Source organism: Pinus tabuliformis, chromosome 5_2 (genome assembly GCF_031772625.1).
Source record: "Pinus tabuliformis cultivar Carrire ecotype Pingquan chromosome 5_2, CPIR1, whole genome shotgun sequence".
Taxonomy (NCBI): Eukaryota; Viridiplantae; Streptophyta; class Pinopsida; order Pinales; family Pinaceae; genus Pinus; species Pinus tabuliformis.
Window position 1 is genome coordinate 773,715,094 of NC_142306.1, and position 26,604 is coordinate 773,741,697.

Below are 26,604 nucleotides of genomic sequence, written 5' to 3' on the forward strand. Positions count from 1 at the left end.
ATGGTGTTATTATATAGTAACTATGTATAATATTTTGGAATACAAATATATGTAGAAAAATTTATGGAATATGGATAATTTTAATAAATGTAAAGAACTTAATATATAGTAATTGTGGATAATTTTTAGAGAATATGAAAATTTATATTTAAATACATTATGTAATATTGAGTATAGAAATATATAATATTTAAGGGTTTTTAGTGAATGCAATACATTTTAGTATACAAACTCAATGAATATTGTGGGTTGTATTTGAATTCGTGAGTTTTGAGAATTCTCAATGATGTGTTGAATCCCAATGAACAATATTGGGCGAATGTACTAAGTGCAACTTATCTCAACAAATGAGCTTTTCAGATCTGAATGAAAAATATTTAGTGAATATGTCATGCTATATTTGAATGGACACTTTTGGATAGGGTATATAAATTTAATACTCCATATTAAGCTTTTGAGATTGGTTAGGAAATCAAGTGGACAAATATGGATGATATTGGATGATATTGGATGAATTTAATAGAATTTGGATGGAGTAAATAGTTATCAATGCTCCAATTTAGGCCTATGGAATTAACTTGATAATCTTGAATTTAAGTATGATTGAAAAACCTTTCAAATTAGGCCTTCACAATGGTTTAACCTAGACCTATTACCCTGTGGACAATTATGGATGTAAATTTAACAAAATAGAATCTTCTTAGTGCTACCATGACTTTTAAGATTTACTGGATAACCCTAGATGACCCTAAGTAGATGTTTAGATAAATACCCATCAATGATTCAACATAGACCACTAAGAACTAAATATGATCCTTGATGAATTTATCACCCAAAAATGTGGTATCTTACTTTTAAGCCTAGTTGAAAGTATCATAACCTTCACAAGTCATGAATGTGATGCAATTTAATAACCTTCATAACCCACAAATTTATTGTAATACCTCTATTGATATGTTAAAGAAATCTCAACCAACTTAACAACCCACAAACCTAGCGTTACAAAATGACCTCCACACCCATAAATATTGTGCCACACAACATCCTTAATAAGTCTCAAGTGTAGTATATGTTAATATATAATCCTAGAGAACTTCATAGAATAAATACTTTTGATCTTTACTTACCTAAAAAATTAAGTAAAAGTGGCAACAATCTTAGCAATTCACAAACATTAGATAAATTCAAACCTTTCACAACTTTTTATGAAAGAAATATCCTCAATAATAACATTAAAATAAAAAATAACCATTGTTATTTATAAGTAAAGATAAATGTACCTCTTAATTTAAGTAGACAATATAAAACCATTAGTTTTAGCCTCTAACAAAGTTAGATGTAAGAGTTCATTGTTAGCTAACAATTAGAATTCTACTTCATCTTGCTTGCACCCTCCCCCACAAATGATGTTATAGGTTATCCTCTCAATACATAATGTTATGATAGCTATAGTTACCTTTCTAATAAAGGCATGTTACTTATTGGACAATATATGATAATTTTAAAGAAATAGACTAGCTACTCTCTATAATAAACTTTTCTAGATTTAACTAATTTTTCTTGGACATGTATTCTGTACTTCAACTTTTATTATCATAATGATACATTATTTTTATTTTAATAAAGATTAAATATATTATTAATTTTATATGAGTTTTTATATTTCAAAATTACTTTTATAATACAAATTCTTTTATAAATGTTTATTGGAGTTGAAGTTATTGGGTGGAATAGTTGTTATCTTCCCTAAGCATGTTAACATGATGAACTATAATGCCTTGATAAATATTGTTGTAATGGCTTCATGCATATAGAATTTGTTGTATTGGCTTCAAGCCTTATGAACCCTTATGTGAGTATATCTATGAGCTATCCTGGTATTAGCAGCCTTACTCTAACCCTTGCTAGTACTAATGTCACTTTAACCCTCAAACAAAAAAAACTAAATTCTTTTATTAAAAAAATTAAATAAAAAAATTATTATTTATTTAAATCAATTTAATTTTAAAATATATATTGAAATCTTATTTAATAAATTAATAAAAAAAAATTTAAAAATAGAACCTCGATTATTTATTTAAAATTTAAATTTAAATTATTTATATAAGAATATTATTTTAATTATTAAATTATATAAAAGGAGTATATTTTAATAGTTTTGAGTTATTGTAGTGGTGTGAATATGAATATCTTATTTTACAAATTTGACATCTAAGTTTATCAAAATTTTAAAATTTAAATTATTATTAAAAATAATAATATAAATATAAAAAACAAAATCTTTAAAATCAAAATGTTTTCTTGTAATTAATTTATTGAAGGTATAATCGTTACACCATCCTTATGATTTTAAATATCTGACAACTTAAAATTAACAGAGTGGTGGTAAGAAATCCGACAACTTAAATTTAATAGAGTCGTGGAAAGAAATGTGTAATGTTAAAGTAATTAACAGCTACCACGCCGACAATTTAAGGTCCACCAAAAATTATAAAATTCATATTTAAAATAGGATCTCACAGTCGGTATTTTATATTTAAAGTCAGCTGTTATAGGAAAGAAATATGATTTTCAAATATTTTTAATTATACAAAACAAGTTACATTGTCTATTCCTATTTATTATTATTAGATAAATATATAATAAAAAAATTATTTTTTTTTATTGTCCCTTAATATAGTGTGCACGCTAAGAAATAGGAAATCCATTCCAACTTCCTTCTTGTGTTTTAAGTATATTTTTTATAATATTTTATATAAAATAAATTTGATGCTAATTATATGTATTTATAGTGATGATGATCACTAATTATTAATTTGATTTTTGTAATTTAGTAGTCCTTTTTTTCTCCTTTTCCCTTCTTTAAAAGTATTAAAGAAAGTGTTTTATAGTAATTATAATTTAGATTAGTTAAAATGTTGAAAAGGTGGGTTTTGCTGTAATTTTTTTTTAATATGAAATTAATTTTAATATATGTAAATTATTTTAATAGTAATTTTTTTTTTTCAATTTTTTTTAGTGTAATAAAGATGACATATTTTTTCATTTTAATGCGTTTTTTAAATATACTAATATCAAATTTCATTATAGGTCTCATGAAAATGAATTTTTATATTTGTGATTTGCTTTTTGGAGAAAGCTATGTGGAGATTTAAAAAATCTCTATATAGTTTATTTCCAAGAAAGAAAGTACTAACACATTTATTTTAACAATGTTTATTTTCTTCTTTACATTCATCCAAAAAATAGATACAACTCATCTTTTCAAATAAGGGAGATAACTTCCTTATAATATCTTAATTTTTTCTCTTCTAATTGTTTATTGCACCACAATTTTTGCTTAAATTTCGATAGACTATTATTTTTATTATTATCTTTATTTTGCAAAATGATCATTGATTCTCCAATTTTTTAGCTAAGACCATATCCTTATGCCATCTCCATTTGAGATGAAGGTGGTTTTAACTAGAGTTTGAAGCAACTTTAGGACTTGCCTCTTGTGTTCCATGTTGTTTAATTTGATGTTGTACATTAGGTGTCTAGTGATAGTTGAGCTCTCAAGAAGGGAAAGACTTGCTTCTTTGAGGAGGATAGGGTACTATGTATTTCCCTTAATATTGATATCATAGGATATAGAATTATTTTTAATCTACTTTATCTTCTTCCATAACTCTCTAGCGATACTACATCCCTAAGCTTTGCATCCATATAAAATAATGGGAGTATTGTGCATGTCAAGGAGGAGGTTTTTCGTATCCCATATCAAAAGGTCTATTGAGTTAAAATTATTTTAAAGCCCATAATAAACCTTACACCCTCCATTCATCCTATTCTCGATTATATAATAATCTTGTTATGGTTATCGATTATGAATATTTGTATGAAGAAACATTCTCTGAATTTTTGTATTCAAGCTTCTGTGATCCATAATCAATTAAGCAAAGTCTTTCAGTTGAAATCACATAAGATAATTTTTTGGCCGACGCATTTTGAACCAAGAAGTGTGGTTCATCATCAAGATGAGGTGAAGAGGCAAACTATGGAAAAGACTTAAATAGAGAGCAATGTAGAGACATAATTTCATGTAAAGGCTGTATTTGAACAATAATATTTAAATTATAATATTAATTTATTAATATATTAAATATTTGTTACTTAATAATATTTGTTCTTAATATATTGATAAATTAATATTATAATTTAAATATTATTGTTCAAATAGTGTCGTTACTTGAAATTATGTCTCTATATTTCTCTCTATTTAAGCCTTTGCCATGGTCTGCCTCTTCACCTGATCCTCATGATGAACCACACTTGTTGGTTTGAAACGCGTCAGCCGAAAAATTCTCTTATGTGATTTCTACTGAAAGTCTTTTCTTAATCCTCCACATTATTGTTGTTATATATAAAAATATTATAAATTATTTTAATAAAATTAATTATCACTCTAAACGATCATACCTATATTGAAACCTAATAATTATATATAAGTAAGAAAACAACATATATATAAATTTAAGAAAACAACATAAAAATATTTTGAAAAAAATATTTTTTTCATAAGTTCTATTAAAATTTTAAATACTTTAATATTTCTTGTAGAAAATTATATATTCATAATGTTATCACTTTAATTTTCTATACTACTATTTTTTTTTGAACCGACCTCATTCCCTCACTCTATTATAGTGACGTTATTTATTCACCTTTACGTTTGAGCTTTCCTTATTTTTTATGTGTGTATATGTTATGATATAGTTTAAGTAATAGGAAAATGATTTTTTCATTTTTATTCTTTTTGGTTAATTTTGCTTAAAAATTGGTAGGGATTTTTAAGAATTACAAGTTAAGTTGTTTAATATACAAACTTTAAGTGTATTTAGAGTTTTTAGGGTATTGAATTTATTTATGAATTTATAATTCAATTTTAAACAATAAGAAATGACAATCTTACTCAAAATTATATAATTTATGTCAAATTTAATGTTATTATAATTTTATATTCGATGTTTGTTTATTTTCGGATATAAATTATGTGTATTAATTTAAATGTCCAAGGTTTTGGATGGATATTGTTAGTGATAATAGAGAAAAAAAGTTCTAGACTATTTGAGTTTGAAGGTCATGTTCTGGAACTCAATGTTTTCCAATGTGAGTGAGCTCCAGATAAGTAGGAGTCTTTATCCTCCAAGTTGTTGTGCTTTTCTAGTGTATTGATCACATTACTATATAATGGGGCTCTACGATTCTTGATGTGAGATGTAAAAATAATTTAATAAAAGTTCCTCATTAGAAAGTTATGTGATTTATCTAGCATCTTTATTTGTTTATGTTTGTATCAGAGTTGAGGGTGTCATGATTGTTATTTAGAGTTCACAACAAATAGATGTTCAGTTTTCAAGTGCAATAAAGACAATAACTAATTTATGAACTATTGGTAATTACTTTGAATGATATATATCTTGTGTTTAACATTCTTGGCTTATCATTAAGAAATTACACTTCATAAATTCAACCATAAAGCATGAAGACAATAGAGATCACCGTGCAAAAAATAGAACACAAGATTTACCCTAGGAAAATGCAATTGGGGGAATAACGCAACAACATTTTTCTTAAAGAAATTCTTTAGTTCAACAAGAGATACATCTAATGCAACTTTTCAACTATGAAATCAAGCATACTAGTGATGCTTATGGCAGACCTGGTCCACTACTCTCAATTAAAGCATCCAATATTCCATGAAAGTTGGCCCAATTTGCTTTTCCCTAGGCTAAAATTCAGCCTCTACAATATGCCCAAAAACTCAGAAATTTGGCCTTCTTCTTTGCCCAAAGATTTGGCCTTCCCAGAATATGCTACCTATAAAACTGCATAGAACACACGTGCGAGCTAGATAGAGAGATGTGAGTTAGAGAGAGAGAGAGAGAGAAAGATAATGTTCATCTTTTTTGTCCTTCTTGATTGTCACTTGGATGTCCAGAACTCGTTTTTCTTCTGTGAGGTTGAATGGTGCCTATGTGGAGGAGGTCAAATGCATTTATATAGTGATATGAATTTTGTGAATGGATTTGTCTCTTCATTGGGGCTGACTTAAGTTGAGGGATGACCAACTTAACTATTTTGGAGCCAAAAATTAAAAATTCAAATTCCGAAATTTTCTATTTTATATATGACATGAAGAACATGTAATACAAATTCTTTATACATTACAAGGGCTAAAATATAAATTATGAAGACTAACCATAGCTACAAAAATTAAACACTCCCTCTTAGCTTGGGAAGTATTCATAATGACTAGACAAATGTTCTTCATTTGAACAAAATTCTCTAAGAAGAGGTTATAACAAATCATTACGATAATCAGATCATAATTATGACAAATGACAATCCAATAACATCAACCATTTACAATAATTTGTGTTAGCACCTTAGACCTATGATATATCGTCACCATAATTTGGGTGAATTCTTCTGACAAATGATAAATGATCTACATCAACCAATCTCATCAATCAGTTCAATACTTCAGACCTATGGTGTTGTGTTCACCATGATGTGGGCTACTACTTCAAATGCATGGGATATCGTTTGTCATACAACTATTTGCCCTAATTCAGGTCGATACCAGACACATGGCATCTAGACTATTCTTGATCCACCATCATTTGGGTTAATGACACATGGTGATTTGCTAAAGTCCAAACTCTAGCTACAAAATCCATGACCTGATGCTAAATGAAAATGATGCTATAAAATCATTCTTCCTAATTTGGGTAATACATGACACCAGAAGAATATTAGTCCCCTAGACCATTCTCCCTAATTAAGTTCCATGAACTTAACACATGGATCAGCTCCCTAATGTGGGTCATAGTACTTCATAGAGGGAGAATGTTAGTCCATGTTGTTATCTCATTAACACTCCCTCTCAATGAGAGAGGCATTCTCAAAAAGTATAAGATTGTCTCTGTCATATATAAACTTCACATGGGATATAGGATTTGTCAAAATATCTACAATTTACTCATTGGTGGAGCCACACTGGAGCTTTAGCCCTCCCTTATGTACCATGGCACGGGTGAAGTAGTACTTGATTTAATGTGCTTCGACTTGTCATAGAAAAATGGATTCTATGTCAGCTTCACATAACTTTTATTATCACAATATATCACAATCAACTCAAGAACATGATTAAATAGTACTACGAGTAACTTCCTATGCCACACTACTTGACAACTTACCAATCTAGATTCAATATAATTTTCCTTGGCAGTACTAAGTATGACAAGTGCATGGTTCCTTCTCATCCATGATATCATAGTGTAGCCCAATCATAATAAGCTTCTGGATGTACTCTTTTGTCTTTAGCACTCCCTGCGTAATTTGCATTGGTATATCCCTGTAGCTATATCTCATTGTTTGAGAAATATCTCAAATAGTAATCAATCGTACCACACAAGTATCTCAATATGTTGTCTATTTCAATCAAATGATCATGTATAGATTCCAACTAGAACTCGTTCAACATGTTTACAACAAAGAAAAGGGATTCCCTGGTATTAACCAAATGAATTAGTTACACAATCAGCTTTTGGTATATTGATGGATCTACAAAATTATACTTGGAGTCTCTCATCTTTCTCAGATTTGTAACCATGGGAGTCACAATCAACTTACAATCCATCATACCACACTTTTTTAGGGTCTTGATAATATATTTTCCTTGACCAAGAAATATTTCATCGAGATTTCCATACTTCTAGCCCCAAATAATAGTGCATCAATCGAAGATCCTTCAAATAAAATTCAAAATCTAGCTCACTCTTACACCAAACAATTAGATGCTCCACACCTGTTAGAAATAAGTAATCAACATATAATAATAGAATCACTGGTTCATTCTTCTCAACCTTAAAGTACAGGTTAAGATCAACATCTCTTTTGGAGAAACCAAATCTTGTTATATAAGCGTCAATTTGTGTATACCATGCTCTCAGTTCTTTCTTTAGTACATACAAAGCTTTGTTTTACTTGTAAATGTGAGACTCTCTATCATGGGCCTTAAACCCTTGACATTTCTCTATGTACACTTCATCCTCATTAACACCATTACGAAAATCAATCTTTGCATCCATTTGATATAATTTCTAACCCATTGAAGAAGAAATAGAAATAATGGATTTGATGGTAGTGAACCTAGTAACCTAAGAAAAAATTTCATCATATTATTCTCCCTCTTTTTGGGAGAAACCTATACCCACAAATCTCACCTTGTATTTTTCAATGCGGCCATCCATTGCATGCTTGATATTTTATACCCATTTGGAGGACACCACTAATTTTCCTTTAGGTCTAGGCACAATATCCTATACATCATTTTTTATAATCTATTAGTATTCTTCCAACATTGGATCCTTCTAAACTTTCTAGCTAGCTCCTTCTTCATAGGTGGAAAGTTCGACATTAATAAGATTAGTCATCAATGCTGCATAATCAAAACACCTCTTTGGCCTATTTCTTTCCCTTAAGGAGACATGTGGTGTTGCATGTCCTTCTTCCTCCTACAAAGTGGATCTTAGCCAAGTTTCCCTCTTCCTAGTTTCAGGAACAATAACTAGGTCTAGTAGATCACTAAGCCCTTTTGGTTCTTCATGACGATTGATAGGATGTTTTGAAAATTTTGATGGACTAAAACCTTCATCTTCCTTGTCTCCTTCATGTTTTTCATCCTAATCAGAGTCCACGGAAACTTCCTTAGATTTCCAAGGAACCACATTCTCATCAAAGGTAACTTCCCTGCTAAATTGAACATGTTTTTATCATAGAACATGTATTATATATGCCTTTGATGACTCACTATAGCCAACAAATATCCATTTCTCTCCTAAATGCTTTAACTTCCTTCTGTTATCTTTAGATACATGAATATAAATAACACAGCCAAATATTCTCAAAAGACCATCCTGAGGTTTTTTTTTCCTTTGAATGATTCTTCAGGACTATTTCCTTCCAAAATTCAATGAGGTCTTCTATTTTTAATGTAGTCAATAGTCATCAATGCTTCAGTCCATAGAAACGTAGGCAAGTCTTAGTTGTGGATCATTTCCTTAATGGATTGTTCAGTGGTTCTATTGTTTGTTTTAGCAACTCCATTTTGTTGTGCATTATAAGGGACTATCAACTCCCTCTTAATCCAAAATTATTTGCAACACGAAATGATATCCTTGGATGAATATTCACCTTCATTATCATATCTCATTATCTTGATTTTAATTCACTCCAATTTTTTGACTTCAGTTTTGAATTCTTGGAACTTTTCAAAGGCTTTTTCTTTTGCTTACATGAAATAAATCCATTTCTTACAAATATCCTCCAAAAGGATTCACTTGCATTGGACCACATACCTCAGAATGGACTAGGTCCAAAATTTGTTTTGATCTACTTTCACTACTTGGAAAAGGATTGTTGATATTCTGTCTAAGCATGTACCCTTTACATACTCCTTCATGCTCTTCCTGCAAATATGGAATACATGAAACGATTTTTTTTAAGGCTGAAAATATTTATAATGAAGGTGAGCATATCTTCTATGAAAAATATCACATGGATTAATATCATTATGTAAACTACTTAAGTAGATTGTTTCAAAAGTCTATACAACCTTCTTCACAAAATCCAATCACTCTAGCAGAATCTATACTAGAGCCTTTGCACCAAACAAAAAATTTTACATCAACAAAGACTATTCTATAGCCTTTATCATCCAATAATGAAATTGAAGCAAAATTCTTCTTCAAACATGGTACAAATAATATGTGGTTACGATGAACATTATCACCTGATTCTAGCTCAATGGATGTCTTCCAAATTTGTTTGACTACATAATTGTTGTTGTCATGAATTTCCACGTTTTCAGAAAATCATATTTCCATTGTGTGGATTTCATAATCTCCCATCATGTACCTTGATTCACCACTATCTACTAGCCACAAGTCTTCACTATCTGCAATAGAACCAGTAAGGGCAGAGAAATAGAAGAATTACTTATTACTTATATTTTTTCTATTAGGTTTCTTTGGAAGTTCATAAAAATTTGTTGAGTGACATGTTGCTTTCCATTTCTCTTTTTATCATTTGACATTTCAAGACAATCATGTGTAAAGTGACAAAATTGGTGACAGTGATAGCACTGAACTCTTAACATGTCTCTATTTCCTAGAGCGGCGGATCTCCTTTCTTTATGTATTCTTCATTTATTTCTTCTTGCTTCATTTATTCTTTGAAAAGAAAATGTCTTTATTCCTCCACCTTTATTTATATGTGTTGCATATTCTTGAGAGTCACCCTCTTCAAATTTCTAAATTATTCCTCTTGACATGAGCCATGATTCTTCTTTAGTGCATGCAGTCCATAGTTCATAAAACTTTGGAGATTCTTTTCTAGCTCGTATTCCTGTTAAAAATGAGTCCCATGATTCTTGAAAATCAAAAACAATTTTAGTTACTAGTTTCTGTTTAGGTGTGACTACATTGATTGCTTGAGGTTGATCTCTCAATTGAGAAATACTCATGAAGTATGAGGCTATACTATCATTCATTTTCATCCTAACATCACGGAGCTCATTGTTCAAACTCATTACTTAATTGATATTTTTTATTCTTTACAATCCAATTGAGTCATCATACATTTTCTTTGAAGAGTCGAGTTTTGTAATATAACGGATCAAATGATCTCTATCATAATCTTCAATGATACTCATGGAGGTAACACCATCTTTCTCAAATTTTAATTTCTCTTCATCCTCTTCCAGTTCAACAACCTTTCCTTTCGTAATACCTAAGATATCTTCCCTTGCAAGAAGAAGTTCAATCCTTGTTCTCCAAGCCCTAAAATTTGTAGCTACTTGTGCAAATTGTTTCCGTCCTTCATGTGGGAGTCCATAGTCGTAGAAAAGCAGATATATTATAGATGTAATTCTTCCTTAATAGTGATATCTTATCAAAGCTTCTTCAATAGTGATATATTTATCCTTTTTGTCACCAAATATCGGAAATCATGTTGAATTTTCAAGTGAAATAAAGAGAAGCATTAATTTCTGAACTATTGGTAATTACTGCGAATTATATATATCTTCTTTTTAAAATTTGTAGTTTATCATTAAGAAATTATAATTCATAAATTCAACCATAAAACATAAATAAAACATAGATCACCATACAAAGAACAGAACACATGATTTACCCTAGGAAAAACCATTTGTGGAAAAACCCAACAACATTTTTCTTAGAGAAATTCTCTAGCTCAACAAGACATACATCTAATGCATCTAGTCAACTATGAGGTCAAAGAAACCAACAATGCTTATGGTCAAACCTGGTCCACTAGCCTCAAGTAAAGCCTCTAATCTACCTTTCAAATTGGCCTCTACCCTAGGCTGGAATTCAACCTTCATAATATGCCCAAAAAATAAAAAATTCAACCTCCTAGACTACCTATAAATTCATCCTGCCAAGAATATGCTGCCTAACACACTTCCGATAACATACATGTGAGCTAGAGAGAGATATGTGAGTTATACAGGGAGAGATAAATATGATCTACGTCCTTATTTTATTCCTTCTTATCCTTCTTAATATTTTCTTGGATGCCCAGAAATTGCATTTAGTAAGCATTTCATAAAGCTTATGCTCTCTTAGGAATTGCAATAATGTTACCAAATTCTCTTTGTTCTCTTCCTTTGTCTTTGAATAAACAAAAATGTGATCCATGAAGACTATGAAAAACTTATACAAACAAGGGACAAATATATTGTTCATAAGGCACATAATGTTTGCAGGTGCATTGCTAAGTCCAAAGGGCACTACCAAAAATTAGTAATGCTCATACATTGTTCTAAAGGTTGTTTCATGATCAATTTCTTCATCCTTTATGAAAACCTGACGATGGAAAGGGAAACATGGGAAATAGAAAATGGAAAGGGAAACAAAAAATGAGAAATGGAAATAGGGGATGAAGAAATATAAATAAATCCTAGGGTTTACTGCAGAAAGCCCCATACTCACCCTACAAACAAGCTAAGACTAGGTTTAAAGGAAAAAATCAATGCTAAGTTGAAGGTGAGAATGATTCTTAATAAAGATGAAGAGACCATGCAAGTTTCAAAGAGCAGAATGAAGGCCACCAAACAGATGAAAACAAAGTATGCAAACAGAAAAGGGAAAGAAACCCTAAAGGTTGTAAAACACATACATAAAGCTACCAGAAAGTTGACAAGAAGCCAAAACAAGTTAGACCTCCTTTATTAGGCTAAAGAAGCTATGGAGGAATTAGAATTTACCTCATTGGTAAACAAATATAAAAATCCCTTATTTTTGTGAACAAACCCTAATTATACCTCAACATTTTGATCGACTCCATTTTAATATTTTTTATAGTTCATTTATTTTTGATATGTTATTTTAATATGTCAAAGGGTTACTGTGGCTGAGGAAGCGTAGAGAATATGAGTCAACATAAGGAAAAAGATACTTAAAATAAGAAATACGTTATAGGGGGTAGCTGTTTAAAGGTTCATGTACAAATTTTGCTAAGAAGAAGGAATATGAGTTGCACTTCTAGATATCCAGCCTACAAGGGAGTGACTAGTTCCAGATGCTACATGTAACACCCTCATCCCACATTTACCCAAGTTAACTAGTTCGTTGGGGTAAACATGTGATGAGAGGCTACAATGACCTGATTCAAATGCCCATTTATTGTTAAGGAAGCGGAACCGACACACCACAACCAATATGACCTTCCACACATGCTACAAAACCTCTAGGAGCCAACAAACATTTCGAAGTGACAAACTGTTGAGGAAACTTAACATATTACTGACCTAGAGCCTCACTCACTCCCATGACATGGGTATCCATGTGACTAGGACCCTCTAGTCTCTGTCATAGCAAGGGCATGAGAGTGACTAGGCTCTCTTTCAGCTAGTTTAGAGCCATGACCTCACATTTTGTCCCACTTTTTTAGGGCGAGGACCCAGGACACTGCCCAAAACTCCATGAGACCTTTAAGAATGAAAATTAACATCGAGACAATGATACTGAAGAAAATACCTGAACAAAGAATTGACTGGACCCCTACTAGCCATGACAGGAATTTCATCAAACATGTCAGCAATTTGCATTCTACAGGTCATAACAAAAAGCTTGAGCATAGGGGTCTCATATTTATTTCAGAATTGCTAAGAAGCATTGATGCCTTATCATATATTGGATCATATATTCATTGTTCATTCATTTACAAGTCAAAAAATGATGAGAGCCATACATCATCATTCTCATAAAACATACTCATAACCAACATATAAACAAAAAAAATAATAACGATACGACAACAATAGAATTGAGATATAAACCAACACATTTACACATGAAATACCAATGATAATGAAATATTATTAATAAATACATAAGCCAACTAGGTTTGGGACTTCCATGAACCACCCGACCATAGATTGGCCAAGACAAATCTTTATTTTAGCAAACCACCCCTGTACCATATTCAAAGCATTAATGTGGGACTCATAACCAAAACTCAACCAGGGCTTCCCATGGCCACATCACCTCACCCTCATCAATAGAACGAAACTTTACTACAATATAGACCAGATCACTAGGCCCTAAACAAGCATGGATACCACTAGATTTCTGCACCTACACCATGAGGAATTTTCTTGTCTCCTAGTCTCTAGGCTTTGGCGTAATCCACACCGATCACTAGGCCCTAACTAAGACCCCACCCACCAAGCTTTATCATATATCCATCCATTCACTGGTTGAGGATTCCTAGGCCTGATCGGGGGCATCCACATCTAGTCTTTACCATATATCCTACAATTCACTGGTCAAGGGTTCTTAGGCCCACTTAGGTAACAGAAAATATGGCTCTATCGCAACCCACAATCCGACTCAAGGATTACTAGCCCAAGGCTTTACTGAAATCCATAGTCTGATTCAGGGATCACTAGGCCATGTGTTCTTTCTTTCAGTGACTGCCTCACACATTTTCAAATCCATATAGAAATGCATCTCAGCCAAAACCATCAGAACCCCATCACACCATGGTTACCCCAAAATAGCAAGGCAAGGATGAGGAATGTTGTCGCACCTAAAAAATCCATGCCAATGACAACAAGACAAAAAGGAACACACTTGCATAACCATGCATTTCGAATCTACTAAGGAAATCATACACGTAATTGGATACCTGCAAATAATCTCATTGTAGGTGATTTATCCTGCTCTTGCTTACTTGATCCTTGCTTTCCTTTTCCTTCGTTTCTTTCCTTGATCCAACATTGAAGTGCTCCAAGAAAAAATAGAAGTGTCCAAGAGTGAGAGAGAGAGAGAGAATATAGAGAGAGAGCTCCAAAACTGAACTGATAAAAAGTTACAAACTGATCCTCATAAGCCTTTTTACTAATGAGGACTCTAATTTCTTCAATTTTCCATTATTTTCCTCCTCACGTGCAACCTGTAACCTTTCAGCTTCCTTTTCTCCTAATTTACATAATTTTCACAAATAAATGCCAATTAATGCCTTGTGCCTTTCCAAAGCCTTTTCCATTAGTTTTTCTAATTTCCTTAGAAATAATAAACCAAATGAACACCCACACTAAGATTTCTTACCCAAAATTCATCTTGGAATAAGTGTCCCATAACATTGGTTATTATTTTTCCTTTATTAACTTTATTACATGGATTTTTCAATAGAGTTGTTATAGAACCCTCCCCTTGGTGCGGCACTATTGTTAGTATTCCATGACACCTACAACCAACAAGGAGTGTTAAAGGCAAAAGATACTACCCATGGAGCTTTATAACATATCTCGTTGTTGTATTTACAATGATCAACCTACTTAAACCAAACCAGCATAAGCATGACCACACAACAACATGAAAGCCATAACGACATCACACCCATACCACTTATTGGATCTTTATAACACGACTCATTACGGTATTTAAATCCATATACATATGTACATATACCAAAAACATCACACCAAAACATATGCTAAATTTTTTTCTCAACCAGCAAATAGAGAAGGATAAATAGCCCGCATCTAATCAACCATCTCCCATGTAGCTTTGGTTGGCTTGAGGGGGCTTGGACCCAGGTTTAGAGTTAGCTACACTAACCAACAAAACCCTATGCTACCAACCCTTTCGGCAACAACCCTCTTAGCATAGGCTACAGTCTCAACCGAGGCAATATTGGGGGATGCCAGAACCAAGCTTCTACATCTAGAAGGCTATGTGATGTGAGAGTAAAGCGTTTCTTCAGTTTAAGGCTTGATCCGACCTTCACAAATCCTTATCCTTAAAATCCCCAAACTTAAAGTAGTTTCCAATTAAAAAAATTTATGAGCTTCGCCCAAGGGTCTAATCATGCAAAACATAATTGATAATAGTAGATCGAGATCTTCACGGGGCAATTAAGACAACCTGAAAAATAATTGACATTCAACTAAGCATAAATATAGGAAACACATAAGTATACAGTTCATACATAGATTTTCTTCAAGTACTCTTTATTATTCTAGATCTTCAATACATATACATTTCCAACCCCACGCACATAGTTGTAGGGGCCCGCACACTCAGCTACGGACTTACCAACGTCTTCGTGCACACAACTGCAGGAGCCTTCCCCTTTTCCCAAATACAAAATAAAAAATATATCATCTCCTTCATTGATTGATTTCCTTAGACTCGCTAAGACACCCCTTTATATGCTTTTTCCCATTACAATACCATGGTTCGCAAACCATGGGCGGGGCTCAAAAAAACACAAAAACTAAGGAGATTTGACATTCCTAAAACTCCTTGACTCCTAATGACCTGCATGCTGCATGTTGCACTGCTTAGAATGCGGAGGGTTTACAATATCTTATCAAAATTGGACCTAGGGGACCCCATCCCAACAGGCCCCCAACACAAAGATGTGACTCATCCCCACATCACTCCACTGGTCCATTTTGTTTCTTTGTTTTCAAGCTGTTGAATGAAGACTTCACTGGATGAAACAATTTCGTGCATTATGTTGCTGCCTGTCAAACTTCTTCGACTAATTTTTCGGTAAACAGTCCTTTTGTTGCTAAGCCGACTGTCCACTACATTTTCTACATACTCTTGAGTGTGCCTTCCACAGTCTATGAGAGTTTACCTGGCTCTTCTTCCCAAGGCTCCATCTGTGTAGTGATAATATGCATCTAATTTCGCAGCTCCTCGATCTGTGCTTAGAGGGATGTTCCTTCTTTCAACCGAGTGAATCGTTGCACACATGTTAAGGTGTACATCATTTCCTTGATCTCATCTTATTACAGTTGCTTATACTGGATGGCTAATTCTGTCTTTTTCACCTATGCTTCCTCCTGCAGTGAGGCCCAAAGTTCTAGTGTTTCTTCAAATAATTGGCTACAGTTATTGATTGCAGCCATGATATTTTCCATTTATGTTCTGATGGCAAACCCATGTTGCTCTCAAATCTCCAGTGGCATGGTGGGCTTCAACTTCAATTGAAGCTGAGTAATTTTCATCTGTAGATTAAAATGAACATTCTCGACCTACACATTTTCCTCTTTGAATGCATCTGCCAACTGCTGCACTTTGTCTTCCAAAGCAGCCTCAGACTGAATTTGGAGCTCTGGAAGCTAACTGCATACTCTAGAAATGGCCTGCTCTAGCTGTTACCTTCTCGTAGCTTCCTCATCACAATCTTGGAGAGATTTGTGCTTTTCGTCACACAACTATTGACTAGTGATGCTCGCATCTTTGATCATCATGAGAACTCATTTCTCTCACACCTTAAGTTCATCTACTACACCCTAGTGTAGCTCATGAAATGCGTTCAGAGGGAGTGTTCCAAGGTTAACACTCACGTTCTTAATGTTGGAATATAATCCTAATACCTAAATTTATTTTTTATCCTAAGTTTCCTTGACTTAGCCACATGCACAAGAAATCATGTTCACACTTGGTTTTTGGTAAACTAGCTCGGTGGACCAACTTTCCTTGTTTTTTGCCTTTAAAGGCTTAATATTATGGAAATATTCGTCCAACCACTTTCATAAACCATTTAGATATCTAAGTCCATGTTCATAGTTAACCACACCTCATCCACTTGAGTTATTTGAGGATTGGCGCCCCACATGAAGATTCCCCCTCAAATCAAGGGATTTGGTCCACCGGACCATTTTAGCATGTTTTAAAGTTGCCTTCCTTGGGAAATGCACCCCTCCTCATGCTTTCCTCTACCTGATAGTTGGCATAGGTTGTCTTGAGTCATTGTTGCTATTTTAGGCATCCCTTTAGCTTTTCTTAGCCTTTTCTAGTTTTTTACTAGTTTTTTCCCAGATTTCTAGATTGGGCAATTTCTATATAACCACCTCCATTTGGGATTAGAGGTTTGGTTGGTCATGTATTACTATTATTAATTAATTAAATACATTGATTTTATGGAGAAAATTCTTTCTCTCCTCTCTTGAATATCAACAAATTACTTGTGTTTAATTTAACTAGAATTCTAGATCTATCGGAGTTTCTGCAGGAACTCTATATGGTATCAAAGCTATTTCGAATCTAGTGGATTGTACACGATTTTATTTGCAAACATAGATCATCAGGAGGTGCAACAATAAGGAATGGACCATCTCTCTCAACCCACAAAACTCGTTCTAAATCCTTTCAATTACTTTGAATGGAAGGCAGAGATTACTCTGCTCCTCCGAAGCAAAGGGCTTTACAGGGTAACAATGGGAATAGAGAATGAATCGACTTTTGTGGTGGATAAGATCAAGTATTTCAATAAATTAGATGAAGCAATTTGACTGATATGCCTATCAATTTCTAGAGAACTCCTCTTTCATGTCAACAGATCCACTACTCCCAATGTGGTCTGGACCACATTGGAAGGACTATTCAACAAGTAGGATGAAATGAGAGTGCATCAACTAGAGAAGGAACTCATATCCCTCAGTCCAACTAATTTCAACAACCTGCAAGAATACTTCACCAAGTTCAAATCCATCCTCGTTGAACTTGATGCATGTGGAGTCAATAAAGAGGAATACCAACTCATCCTTTTGATTCTCTCAAAATTAGGCCCTGAATATTTCATATTTGTATCGTCTTTTCAAGCATCTAAATTGAATCAAGAAAAATGGAAAATGCCTCCATTGAATGACTTAATTGTAGAATTGACTCAAGAGCAAGCTAAGTTAGTCCAAATGGGTGCCATCAAGCGTTCAAAGAACCAAGCACTTGTGGCTACTGATGCTCCAAAGAGCAGTGGAAGAGACAAGCAAAAAGGGAAGGGTAAATTTAATGAATCGAAGAATGAGAGACCTGTACAATCGTCAGAGAGCTCTTCTTTGCCTAAGGGTAAGAAGAATAAGGAAAGAACACTTTGCAGCTACTATTCAAATGGTTTTCATCCCGAAGAAAATTGCATGAGGAAAAAAATCAATGAGATGGCTAAGCAATTGCAGAAGCACAATCTCACTGTGCCCAAGAATGCAAAGAAGAAGGATGATAACAGAACGGGAGATGGGAGAGGGAGAGCACAAGATGGTCATGATTTAATGGCTGTCACATCCACTCCATCAGCTTGGATCCTTGATTTATGTGCATCGAACCATATGGCTGCATCAAAAGATGAATTTTCCTCCATCGAAGAAAGCACCAGATCCCTAATGTACTTGGGAGATGCCACACCTGCAAAGGTGTGCGGGGAAGGAATTGTAGACCTTGAAGGGGGCTGCTTCACAAATGTGCTTCATATTCCCTCCCTATCCACAAATCTTCTCTCGATATATTAGATCACTCATTCGGGCTCTGGAAGGAAGGTGGAGTTCACTCCGGACTCCGCAGTTATTACCAACATTTCCACGGGCTCATAGCTTGCACTTGGAATTGAAGATCACGATTCTCGTTTGTATTTCTTCTCCCACTTTGTTCCTAAATATATTAGCACTATATTTATGTCACAATCTAATGATATCAACAATTTATGGCATGAAATATTTGGCCATCTAAACTATAAGTATTTGCATCAACTCAACAAGGACAACATGGTAGAGGGATTGCCCGCTATTAAATTCACAAGCGATGTATGTCAAGGATGCATTCTTAGCAAGCATCCAGAGAAAAAGTTTGATAAAGGGAAGGCACATAGAGCTTCGTCACCTCTTGGGTTGATTCACAGTGACATCATGGGCCCATTCCTGTAGCCTTCAAATCAATAACGCTCGATATGTACTCACCTTGATAGATGATTTCTCTCGCTTTACTTGGGTATTTTTTCTAAAATTAAAATCAGAAGTATTTGAATTCCTTATAGAAATTAAAGCACTTGTTGAGAATGAGTTTGGGTGTAAGATTAAGATAATCCATACTGATAATGGGGGTAGTATGTCAAAAAATATGTGAAAAAACTTTGTATTGATGTAGGTATACATCTACAACACATAGTGCTATAAACACCACAACATAATGGTGTTGCGGAGAGGAAAAACTGGTCACTAAAAGAGATGGCAGATTGTATGCTACAGTTGAAATCATTAGCTCTTAATCTATGGGTTGAAGCTATTAATTGTGTAGCATACATTCAGAACCGCATTCCTCACAATGCACTCAAAGGCACCACTCCATTTGAATGTTGGACTGGTAAGAAACTGAAAGTGTTGCACTTTCACACTTTTGGTTCACGAGCATGGGCTCACATTCCGACAGATAAGAGGAAGGATTTGGAGCCTAAAAGTGTTGAACGTATCTTTGTTGGATATCCTGAAAGTGTCAAAGGATATAGATTGCTGGACTCTCACACTGAAAAAGTTACTTGTAGCTCAAAGTCTGAAGTTTGAAGAAGAATCATTGCATGATTTTTTAGCAGACCCTCCTAAGGAACTACTTGTTGCCACTGATGAGGAGGAGTCCGAAACTTCTTCTAGCACTTTAGAGCAGCCATTAGAGAAGCCTATTGGATCTGAATTAGAGGATGAGGATAAATTCATGGCTTCTCCAACTCATCTTCCAACATGGGCAAAGAAAACGCTGCAAGATGCAGGTGAACTAGTCCGTGATCTTGCGGATGCGAGAAGGACTAGATCACAATTTTTTGGGGCTCGTCAAGCCCTAGATTCCACCGAACCATTTCTTCCCATAAACTGATATATGACACTTGGTTTAGATCCATAGTCACACTCTGAGGATACTAGAAACCCGCTTTGGGAGGCTGCCATTGATGAAGAGTACTCTGCTCTCATGGAAAACAACACATGGGACTTGGTTCCACTTTCGAAAGGAAGAAATATTTTTCGATGCCGATGGATCTATCGAACAAAGATTGCTGTAGATGGTGAGGTCAGCAATTACAAAGCTAGACTTGTTTCAAAAGGATACTCACAGGTACATGGCATAGACTACACAGAGACATTTGCACCTGTTGCAAAAATGGACTCCATTCGACCAGTTTTAACCATTGTTTCTTCTCGCAGATGGGAAGTTCATCACATAGATGTGAAGAGTGCATTTCTTCATTGAGATATCAAGGAGTAGATATATATGGATTAGCCACAGGCATATATTCATAACACTTCCCTCATTTTCATATTAAATAAATCTTTTTATGGCCTAAAACAGGCTCCAAGAGCTGGATATGCAAAGATGGATTCTTTCCTACTTTCCATTGGATTCATTCGATGTAAATATGATCCTAACGTTTATTTGCTAAAACATGATGATTCCATTTTGTTGATAGTACTTTATGTAAATGATTTACTGATGACAGGGAACCTTACCTCAGCTATTGATTCGGCAAAATCAACATTGCACGACCGATTTTCCATGAAAGATTTGGGACTATTGCACTACTTTCCTGGTCTTGAAGCTTCTCAATCTACTTCATGGATCAAGATGGCATACTCTACATATGCATCAGATCTACTTGTCCACTTTCAGATGACAGAATCCAAGCTAGCTACATCTCCCTTTCTTTCAGGGATCATACTTGAGGATGCAGGTACTACACCTTTGGTGGACAGTACACTGTATCAATAGTTGGTTGGGAGTTGGTTGTATCTTACTCATGCCTGACCTAATATATCTTTTGCAATAGGAGTTTGTTCTAGATATATGCAAGAGTCCCATGAGCTTCATTGGAATGCTGCAAATAGAATCCTTAGATATGTGAAAGGTACTTCCAGTTTTGGTATCTTTTATGTTGCAGATTGCCCACTTTCACTAATTGGGTACACAGATTCTGATTGGGCTGGCAATGGTACAGACTACAAGTCCACCTCTAGTTATGTTTTCAGCTTTGGTTCATGGCCTTTTTTTTGGTCTAGCAAGAAGCAATCCATGATTTCCTTATCTACATCCGAGGCAGAGTATAGAGGTGCAATGAATGCAGCTACACAAGTTGTTTGGTTGCAGGGGCTTCTCTCCGAGTTTGGTATTCAGTATCCACTTCTGACTGTCATATTTTGTGACAATTAGGGGTCCATTCAAATATTGATTGATCTAGTTCAGATGTAGAGGAGCAAGCACATCGATATTCACATGCATTACATCCGTGAGTTGATCCCTGACCAAATCATATCACTGTAATACTACCCCACTGAGCAGCAGGTTGTAGACCTCTTCACCAAGTCTTTCACTGAAAAGAAATTTTTAGAACTAAGAGCTATGCTTGGAGTGGTGGATACAGCTGAGTAGGTCCTTCTGGCCACTTAGCCCTTTTTTCCTCCTTTTTTTTTTTTGGGGCGGGGGGGGGGGGGGTGCGGGGGGTGTTCCCACGAGGTTTTCCCTCTTTCTTCATTTTATGAGGATCTTTTATTTATCGTACTGCAGTACCTAACATGTCATCCTGGTCGGGACTCAGTTTAGATAAGTGAGTTAGGATGAAGGGGGGGGTTTGGAATATAATCCTAACATCTACATTTATTTTTTTGCCTAAGTATCCTTGACTTAGCCACATGCACTAAAAATCATGTTCACACTTGGTTTTTGGTAAACTAACTCGGTGGACCAACTTTCCCTTGTTTTCTGCCTTTAAAAGCTTAATATTATGGAAATATTGGTCCAACCACTTTCCTAAACCATTTAGACATCTAAGTGCATGTTCACACCTAACCACACCTCATCCACTTGAGTTATTTGAGGATTGGCGCCCCACATGAAGATTCCCCCTTAAATTAAGGGATTTGGTCCCCCGGACCATTTTAGCATGTTTTAAAGTTTCCTTCCTTGGGAAATTGAGCCCTCCTCATGCTTTCGTTGTGGCTGATAGTTGGCATAGGTTTTCTTGAGTAATTGTTGCTATTTTAGGCCTTCCTTTAGCTTTTCTTAGCCTTTTCTAGTTTTTTACTAGTGTTTTCCTAGTTTTCTAAATTCAACAATTTCTATATAACCACCTCCATTTGGGATTGGAGGTTTGGTTTCTCATATATTACTATTGTTCATTAATTTAATACATTGATTTTATGGAGCAAATTCTTTCTCTCCTCTCTTCAATATCAAAAAATTACTTGTTTTTAATTTAACTAGAATTTTAGATCTATCGGAGTTTCTGCAAGAATTTTACACTTGGGCGGCTGTGTGCTCTCCCTATCTTCATCATAATTCAATTGTAAATATCCATAGGACAGAGGTATAGTATGGAGCTCTGGCTGTACACTACTCGATGTCATTGGTTCTACGCTCGCTTGATACCGGCTCGCCTGAATCACCCTCGCTTGAACTTGGCTTGCTTGCATAATGCATGTATCCTCGTGTAATTCTTTAAGGCCCTGTTGGACCTTCGTCAATACTGATTGGTATTTCTCTTCAATTTTTCACAGACTTGATAGTATCCCCAATTTCATCAAGGCCCCCCTCAGTGGGGAGCATGGCCTCCAGGCACCTCTCACGTGCACCTCTCTTCTTACGTGCACCTCTCACACTTGTCTTCTACAGTCCTTTGAGAATAAATTGATAAACGATGTCCTTCAGGTCTACATAGGAGTATTTGCCACCCTTATCAGGTTCTTCTATATGCTTCTCTTCTTCTTGCTTGCGCTCTCATTCCTATGATGTATTCTTGTTTAGGTCAATGGTCACCTTCTTCTTTTCCTTTGGTGCATCCTTACTAGTCCCTGTTGCACCCTCTATAATGTCTCTCAGAAGGAGCCAATCAGTCGGCCACTGAAGGACTAGAAGCCCTTTAACACACATTGCATGCACTACAGTACTCCTTATAATTTTTATGTACGATAGGCCACCATAATCCTGCTCGCAGAATATTTTGTGTAGTTGTTGTTCATGCATAGTGTCCTCCAGCAACACCACCATGTGCTTTAGCTAGGATACCATGTCTTTCATATTCAGGCACATGTCAGCATAGAAATTCATCTAATCCCATCTTATATAAGTGTCCTGCAATCACAGAAAAATCTGCATCCCAGACAACTAATTCCTTCTTTTGTTGTGTCGTATGACCTTCAGGCACGTCAGTAGATAAAAAATGAATAATGTCTACAAAATGATCATCTGGAACTCTGATAGCAAAGAGCTTCATTTCAAGAAACCCTTAATCAATATTAGTGGGATCTTTGCCATTCTTGATCTGAGATAGGTGATCTGGTCCAACATTCAATCTCCCAGGCTTAACTATCACTTCAAAGTCATACTCTTGGAAAAGAAGGAACCATCTACAGATTCCACCCCCCCTGCAACACAGGCTTGTTGACCAGATATTTCAAAGCAGAATGGTCCATCTACATTTTAAAGTGCGCACATGGTAGATAATGCTTGAATTGATGTAGTGCGTAAACCATTGTCAATCCTCTGTGCTAAGTGGTTGAATATTTCCTCTCTGCCTTAGATAGTTTTTGACTGGCGAAGGCAATCAGGTGATCAATATCTTCTGCCCTTTGTTGAGTTAATATGGTTCCCAACATTATACAAGACGCATCCACTTGCACATGAAATTCCATCTTCCAGTCTAGGAATACTAGGATTGGTTCCATAACCATCTTTTCCTTTAGAGTATCCAAGCTCTTTTCATAGTCATCATCCCATCAAAACATAACATCCTTCTTTAAAAAATTCTCCATGGGCGCAGTGATCTACTTGTATGCCTTAATAAACTTCCTGTAGTAGCCACTATGATGCAAATTCGCGTGTAGCTGCTTCACTTTCCTAGATTGCTCCAAATTGATGATTACAACAATCTTAGTAGGGTCTACCATAAATCCCTACTTATAGACAACATGTCCCAAAAGTATTCCATAAGGTACACAAAATATGCACTTCTTCAAGTTCAAGGAGATCTAATACTTTCTACATGTATCTAGCATCAAGCGCAGGCTAGAGACATGCTTCTTCACTAGCACAAACACTATTCAATCATCGAAGTAGACTTCCAAAGAATTTATGAATGAATTCATTGAATGTTGTGACTACCACCCTTGAGAAGATCACAGGAGCATTTTTTAGTTAGAAGGGCATGATTGTATATTGGAACGACCCCCATTCTATAGTGAAGGTAGTCTTGCTTCTATCCTTTAGTGCAATCATAATTTGGTGATATCCAAAAAGTCCATCTGTGAATGAATAAGCTTCCTGTCCCCCAAGATTTTCTACAACTTCATCTGTAAACGACGTAGGGAATGGATCATGTACACATGCATCATTTAACTTTTGTAGATCTACACAGATCCTGTTATAACCCTTTGTTTTTTTTCTCCTAGACCATCATAGGACTGATCCATTTTGATTCTTCTATGGGCTCAATTATTCCTTCCACGAGCATGTTATTGAGTTCATCTCTTACCTTTTCCATGTATTTTGGGTTCAACCGATATGGGCACTCGTTAACTGGTTTCATGTATGTTTTAGGTCGATATTCATCATACCCAAGTGTCCTACTATCCGCTTCAAGTCAGAGATCTTAGTTGGAAATAAATATTGATATTTTTCTAATAATTCAACAACCTTATCCACTGTGTCTTCATCCCAATAGTCGCCAATGTTCACAAATTTCGGTTCTACTTCTGAGCCAATATTTACCTATTTTGTGTGCACTAGTTGTGAGATATCAGGGACCTCTGCATTAGGTCCAGCAACTTTGCGTTATCCTTATGACTCAAGGATATTAATATTCTATGGGTCCTCATCGCCTTCTTCCATAGTAACATTATAACATTCCAAAGCATGCTGTAGCTACGTACTATAGTCAGGTTGTATCCAAGTGATAGGATCTAAGGGTGTTTGAAAGATTGCTGCTTTAATCTCTTGAAGCACTTCATCAATGCATTCGAACCCATCTTCAAAACTAAAAGTCAACAATAAAATATCGTTCATTTCATCCCAATTAGCAGTCATTTGTTGCAACTTTTTCTCTAAATACCAGTTCCTTGGGATAACATCCAGGGTACGAATAAATATGTGCATCCACTCTGGTTAATGTACCTCACCCCATGCCTTAGTTCATCGAGCCAGATGTTCACGCGGATCATCCTTTCCTGTGTAGTTTTCAATGAGTTGGTTGTTTGTGTAGCCATATCTTAAGCACATCATTCTACGATATTCCTTCCAGTCAAAAAATTCATCCTTATGCATACCCCACCATCTTGTAAGAATAGCTCTCAACGCTAGATCTAAGGCCTGGAACTGATGCTCCTCTAGTATGCCCCTTTCAAAAAGGTCAAGAAATATATCGACATCATCCAAGCCATCATAATAAGGAAGCTTACATACCTCAGTAGATGTATAGTGTAGCAACTTCGTAAGCCGATTACATCGCAACATAGAGACCTCATGCAACCGATTATTCCAATTTTCTAACTCTTCATCTGAATCTGATTGGCAGAAACTATCCTTCTCTGAGTTGATCCTTCCATCCACAGTGGGATTGATCCAATCTTCCTTTCACACAATTAGTTTATATATGTGTTCAATGTCTTCGTGTTCATAATAATCATGTTTCGGTTCTGTGTATTGTGCACCTTCTACTGGATGCAACAGAATAATCGCTCGAAGATCATTCTTTTCAAATACCATGCTTTGCTTATTTAAATTAATGATTGCGTTCATGTCAAAGGCCAAATAAATCCTTAGCCATGCTGGGTATGGATTATTGTCATCTACTATCTCAATAACTTCAAAATCTGCCACTACTCTTGTGCCTTCAATACTACAGTTACTCCATGCAGGTGACCCATTGGAACTACCTTTTGTTGATTAACCATGTGTAGCTGAATTGGTGACCATTCTAACTTAGGCTTCCCCATACGTTCCCAAGTTTTCTTTGGAATTACATTAGCATCAGAACTCAAGTGTAGGATGACCAAGTCCATTTCAAAATCACCAATTTGCACTATCAACTGCATCTCCCTACTAGTTCTCTTCTTGCTTTGGTTCACATTCTTGACTACATGGTGTTCTAGTAACAGACTATCCTTGTCAGTGTAGTTATCTATCAGCTCTTACAGTCCTTCAACTACCTTCTGAGCCTGTAATAGCTTCATGTAGGTCTACAAAAATCATTTTAATACTGTGGGAC

At 34.9% G+C, this 26,604-nt stretch overlaps 1 protein-coding gene across 1 annotated transcript in view; it reads right to left on the bottom strand.

The window, feature by feature from the left end:
* Nucleotides 1–26,604, bottom strand: part of LOC149161562 (uncharacterized) — a 61,493-nt gene that overhangs the window by 1,253 nt on the left and 33,636 nt on the right. The window lies entirely within an intron of this gene.